Source organism: Nothoprocta perdicaria, unplaced genomic scaffold (genome assembly GCF_003342845.1).
Source record: "Nothoprocta perdicaria isolate Ctin4 unplaced genomic scaffold, notPer1 scaffold_176, whole genome shotgun sequence".
NCBI classification, from domain to species: Eukaryota; Metazoa; Chordata; class Aves; order Tinamiformes; family Tinamidae; genus Nothoprocta; species Nothoprocta perdicaria.
Genome location: NW_020454938.1, coordinates 1 through 6460, shown reverse-complemented (window position 1 = coordinate 6460; position 6460 = coordinate 1). Strand labels below are relative to the sequence as shown.

Below are 6460 nucleotides of genomic sequence, written 5' to 3'. Positions count from 1 at the left end.
GAAAGGAACTAGAACTTACATTGAACTAAGCTAAACTATATCATTTTTCAGACGGTACCTTTTTCTGTAAATCAGGTAAATAATTTAAGTTGCTAGTGTCTTCCTCTGAAAGAAAGAGAAATCTTTGGGAACTGAAGGAAAGTAGTTCCTTGGTCTGAGTCCATCCCTTGATCTCATGAATATAAGGAATTTGAGATTTAACAAAATTCTTATGGTATGTTTTCTTCAGAATACCAAAGAAATTAAAACAGATATCAGATCAACAAATGATTTGAAGATCATATAGGAAGATCTCCTTGCGGCAGACTCTGGAGTTTCTTAAACCTTCACTTCCTCTAGGCTTGGATCACTCAGACATCRGAGTAACGTAATAACATACGAGTGCTTTAAGACTTTCTGGCTTAACCTTCCTAACAACAACTGCTAGCTCTAATGCCTTGCAGGCCTTTGTTGCTTTTGTTTAGTTTTGTACTTTTATTTTTCTGCTGCTACAACTATAAACATAGCTTTTACCAGGAGCTGAAAACCTACAGAATTTGCTGATTAGTCATCCTTTCTGCCTACTCATTATGAAACATCTTCTATTCGCTTCTCTCATTTTCTCTGCTATATAGATCAGATCAGATGAGTATGTTTTTGCCATCTGAATCACCAGGAATCAATGTGAAATCACAAAATACGTGCTTATCTCTCCCCAGGGACTTTACACATCGGGAGTACCTAGGCTTTCTGACTTCATTAATGCTTTTCTTAATCAAAAATGCTTAAGAAATTATTTCAAAATGTTCCCTTTGTGAAGTTAGTTGAAGGACCATGATAACTGCTAAGAGGCCCACTGCTGTTATTGCTGATGACCAGTAGGTCTGTACTTTGTATTAGCGAGTAGCTGGCCCTATTCTTTGGATTTCATAATGAATACAAAATTGGTAGTTAATTTTGATGTTTATTTAAACTACGCTTTAGCAAGTAATGAGAATATTAGGGAAGAACAGGTCCTAAATAACACTTTTGTGTTGAAAGCTCATGAATTTATTCAGTTTAACAGAAATAGAAGCACTAACAGCAGCAAATCTGTAACAATGAATTTGTGTGACTAGACTGCGAGATATAGAGAACTAATTAGCAAAGCCAGCTGAGAAAATATCAGTACTTTGCCTTCAGAAAAAGCTTGGTCTTTTAAAGATAGAGATATAAAAGCCAGAAGAAATTGCATCATAAGGATAGAGGGAGACCTGGAGGAAGTGCTTTGACCCCGTGTTCATAAGTAATTCAAATGGTAGTGCAAGCAGCATAAATGAAAAAGGAATTATTATATGATCAAAAGAGCTCTTTCTTGGAGACCAAGAAATTTAGCAATAGATTGGGAATGCAAAAAAGTGAGACAGGTTTACAAAATAATTTGTGGAGGGTAACAGGCTACTGCATGTTGGTTTATCTGCAGTTATTATTTGTTACTGTTCACCATTGGCCAGTGGAAAAAGGAAAGTCTTCAAGGGTAGGTTAAACTTTCAGTTGAGCTACTTTTGAAAATGCACTGTGTTTGAACATGATGGTGATTTTTTAAATTTTATTATTATTTTTTGACTCTGATGCTAAGCCATACAGGCTGGGACAAGCCATAGTCAGCATTTTGGCAAATTAGCTGTGATATTCCACAGCAGCAGTTCTCTGCAGTCAATATCATGTGTGGAAATTCAACTCTCAGCAACTGTATTCAAATGCAGTAAGGTTTTCTACTGAAAACAAAAACTCACGGAGACAACAGCATGTAAGTACAAGCATTGACTGTGTGGGATGGTAGTTATGTTTGGAAAGATTCTTTTCTCTTTGAAGCCTTGAAAGCCTTAATAATTATTTTGGAACTGCTTCCCTAAATGGGGTCTGTTTGGGATTTTTTTGAATCCCATCATGCCTGCCTCCTGTCCCACCCCACACATTGGTCTCATCTGTCTGCCATGGCTTCCCAGTCTGGCCACACACTCCAGGGGCCAAGGAAAGTCATTTCCCTCAGTAGGTCTCAGTCAATAGGTCATTACAGGCTACAGAAATATTTGCTAGAAAATAATAACAGCCCAACCAAGTGGGATTCAGCTAAGCATCCTATTATTGCTTTTGAATTTTGAATTTCTTGCTGAAATCTTCAAGAAAATATTTTGTTTTCTGAGAGGAAATACCCTCTGCAGTATAAAAGCCATAGCCCACAGCAGAATAGACGTTATTTGAAAATGATTTCCATGTTGGAGTCTGTGCAGTTGGAGCAAAAAAGGTCACCACTTTGGTTCAAATTGGTGGTAGATASTGGAATCAATACTGCATTTTTATGGATACATGACGTTCTCCTAGTGGGCCTCAGTTATAATTCAGTTTTCTGAGCAGTTACTAACAGAATCTCGTGGTAGAATTGAATCCATTCCTTCTCTCCTTAATAAAATGAGTGTATGACAGTTGTATTATAGGCACATATCTGCCCCAGTTTGCATCCATGGGCTCAGATGTCCAAGACCACACGTGAGCTAATGTCAGCACGGAGGATCAAGCAATGCAACAGCTCAAATTTTTCCCTCTCTGCTCAGAACCAGCTTGATATTTCCAGTGAACATAAAACTATGCTGGCCCATATGACAGTGGTTTATAAAGTCTATCAGAGATACTATGCCGTAAAGCTTTCAGAGTGACATATATCCTTGTTCATCTGTCTCTCCAATTTAAAGGCCACCTAAGTAACTCTCTGCGTCTTGGCTAAGTGTCAACAATGTTCTCAACCCAAGGCAGGCAGAAAAAAGGCTCAGTCTCACTCGCAAGAAACTACCACCACAAATCAGCCACTGACAGCCTTGTGAAACCCATGGGAAGGCCAGGTCTTAAAGCATCACAGATTTACAGTTCCAGACCACTACTCAACAGCATCCTTGCTGACAGGAGTCTATGGAGCTGGAAAAAGTGAGTCCTGAAGGGAGATTTGTAGAAAAATGGATGATATTAGTGGTTCTGGCTCTTCACAATATTCATAAGAGCCTTATTTGCCAACCTATAGGGTGGGCTCAACGAGTGTGTAGGGATGTTGTTGTGAGCATGGCACTTTAGTGCTTAAATAACCAGAAATAACCCTCAGGTACCTTTCTCTGTGAGGATTTCTGCTGCCGGGCAAAAAAAAGAGACCTGTGAATGGCCTAAAAACACCTGAACGCTGCCTTTTTTGCAGCACCAGTGTATGGCAGTGAAGGGATGCAACAAGTCAGAGCACTACAACTGCTTCCAGAGAAGTTCATCACATTCCATCAGCAGTGATTTCCAGGATTCCTGTTACATTTTTCCTTTGGCTGCATCTACAGTTCTTGACCCTTTCCCATGAATTCCCTTGTTTTTTCTCCCTCTGATTTATTTAGCAAAACAGGACTCTGCACTGTGTTTGGTTTTCAAATGTGATGAATTCTTTGAACTTGCCACTAAAAACAATTTTCATTAGGGAAAAAGCATCTACAAATAAATAGTGAAGCATTTTTAACGATCAAAAGCTCATGTCTTCTCTGGCTGAGGTCAATTTGAATCTGGAGTACAGGTTAAAATACATTTTTTAAATCTGAGCTTTGTTGAAGAATGACAACATCAGAGATACTGAGATAAATTTTAAGTAACAATGTGAATAGATGAATTAATAGTGTTATGTTGAAAATTGTAGTATGGGTTATCAAGAACTTCATAATAGCTTTCAGGAGGTATTTAAGTATCTCTCTCTACTACTTTGTCATATAGAAAATATGCCAGTGTGGCTCAGATGCATGAGTGTGTACCAGGAGGCAGTACATGAGTAGGATTAAGAGGCTCAGCTTTTGTGTTTATTTCACAGTACCGAACATAGCACATTGATTTACATGAAATATAAATTCCTTAATTTTGATCTATAATTTTCACCCTAAAGGAATAGAGGGCAGTCCATCCTATTTCCAACAGTTGGAAAAAGGTTTTTTTTACATAGACATCTACAACTAACATTTGTTAAATGCATTTGCTCTAGATTCTGACACCCATTCTTAAAGAATGAACTCCACAAAAATAAATTATTTTCATCTAATTACATCATTTTAGTAATCCAGCCCCCCATTTTACTTATCTAAATCATTTTAATGAAATCCATAGGATAGAAACATGATCTCTCTATATCTGTCCATATATTGTTTTCTTCTTTCCACATCTATCCCAACAGTGATGTTGTGCCATACCTAGATATATAAAACCAATAACGAATATTTTTACCTCCTGGTGTAACGCTTCTGCTATTCATTATTTCATAACCCTCTGTGTTTATTAGGAGGATTTTAAAGAGGCATTTCTGGAAATGTTGGCCAGAAGTAATTCCACTGGACTGAAGGAAATATTTATTGACTTAGTGCTGTTCTGTGTCGAAGCCAGTTTCATGTTTGGGTGGATATTGTTTCTTAATTTTGCCAATGAGACAATAATGCAACAATACCACTGTCTCTGCCATCCTCATATTTAGGGATCATCAATTTAAAAGAACTCTTACAAACAAGGTATGTTATTTGTCTCTAGAAATATATGAGAGAGATGAAATACCCAATGCCAGAATTTTATTTGTTTTGTGGATCCTAAACTCTTTTTTAATGGAGCAGACTTTAGTGAAAAACAAATTACATTGTCCTAAGCACTGCAACTGTCTAACTAACAGACATAGCTGTCTAAGCTAACAGACTTGATGCTCCTTGATTAATTTATGGGCAAGAAGGGCAACGCACTCAGTCCCTCTCTGCTTCTGCTTCCTCTGTGATCTTTGTCCAGGAGCATGGGATGGGCCAACAGCTGAGCCAGGAATTAGAACTTCATTTTCTCACATGCCTCCCCAGTGCCCCAGCTGCCCAACCTTGCTGCCTCCCACACGCAGATGGAGAAAAATACTGAGTGAGGGCCAGCTTTGTAACTCATATTCATGTGAGAAGCCACACTGAGGTAAGCAGGACTCTCTGTGAAACTGTATGAGTCAGGCTTTCAGGACCAATGTTTCTTAACATTTGCTAAGTTGCAAGCAAGATCTCTAATGAAAATGAAAAATGTGAAAAAAACAGTTTATAAAAGATGCAATGAGATTTCCCATGTACGCTGGACATCTATCCTTTTAAAGCCCTTGTTTTGCAGACCAGAAATCTTGAAACAGAGAAAGTAAGACTTTCAAAATATGAACATTTTTTTCTACCAATGTGATCATTTCTGTAGCACATTATTGCGCTCTTTCCAGACAACTTAATGCAGGCTTGCCTACATACTTAGGTTTATTCTACTCCAAGATAAGCAAGATGCCTTTCCATGTGCCTGGGTGTTTCCAGGTAATTTATCCAAGACATTAACCTAAATTATCTTGTCAAGAAGCTGGTTGTACCTGCTGAAAGGCAGTGGCAGATCAAACAGCAGCCCTCCTCTGACATGCCAAGGTTTCAGTGAAAGGGGTAAGGAGAAAAAAAAACAAGTCTTGGCTGCACTAAACTCAGTGGAACTTTGCCATTGACTTTGTTGGATTTGAGGCCTGCCTATAAACTCTGGCACTTCACTCCAGAGAACTGAACTGTTGACGTAATGAACAGGCAACGTTGGGAGGGCTCGGGTGCTCCCTAGTCTGATGGATGCAACTCCCCAAGTCCCAAAATGTCCCATTGGGCTGTGCCTTGTGTCCGTCTTTACAATAAGGGCCTTCTTGCTACAGAAGCAGAAAGTCAACCTACAGCAGTAGATTGTCCTGAGTCAATTACTGAGGAGAGCAACCCCATGCACTTGTGTGAGAACTATTAAATAGTTATTGGTTTCATAGAGTCTTCAGCCAAGCAGTACGGGGCTACAAAAAGTCAGTGTCTAGGCTGAAATTAGGACGTTTTCTGAGTAGTTCATTGTCCAGTCTTCAATTTTTAAGCATGAAACTTTTGCAAAAAAAAGGCCTTACACTTTGCTTGTTCATTGTTTTTGCTTTTGATTTAGAGCTCTGCAAGTAAGCCAGCAGTGGGGACTGCATGTTGACTGTAATAGGATTTCTGGAATAGTTTGGTCTCAGAACTCCTCTAAATCCAATGGAACTGGTCCTGCAAATCTGCTCCTTCATATGAGTAAGGGACTTGAGAGTCTAGCACTTCKGCCTATGCACTCCATTCTGATCATGCTACAGTCCATCGGTAAGTGAATTTTGAAAGGGACATAGTCCAGGCTGTAATGCTACAGGTGGGCATTGTGTCCGTATATTTTGTTTGTAACGAAAATGTTCATAGCATGTGATGGTGCAAGCACCGGCCTACTATAAAATGGCTCTGAGACATGTAAGGCCATTAAATTAACACATGCATCCTATATTTCCTTTTGTAAGTGTATTCTAGTGCAACAGCCCATGGGACTCTAGCCTTTCTCTGTGTCTTAACCCTAACCTTAGGCCTAACCCTAACCCTAGCCAAAAACAGGAGGCGCA

General features: G+C 39.0%; 1 long non-coding RNA gene across 1 annotated transcript; it reads left to right on the top strand.

The window, feature by feature from the left end:
- Positions 1–4933: 4933 nt before the first annotated feature.
- On the top strand, positions 4934–6034 carry LOC112944786. The gene is made up of 2 exons (XR_003248836.1): positions 4934–4965; positions 5983–6034. It is a non-coding gene; the product is annotated as an uncharacterized LOC112944786 (long non-coding RNA).
- The last annotated feature ends 426 nt before the right edge of the window (positions 6035–6460 follow it).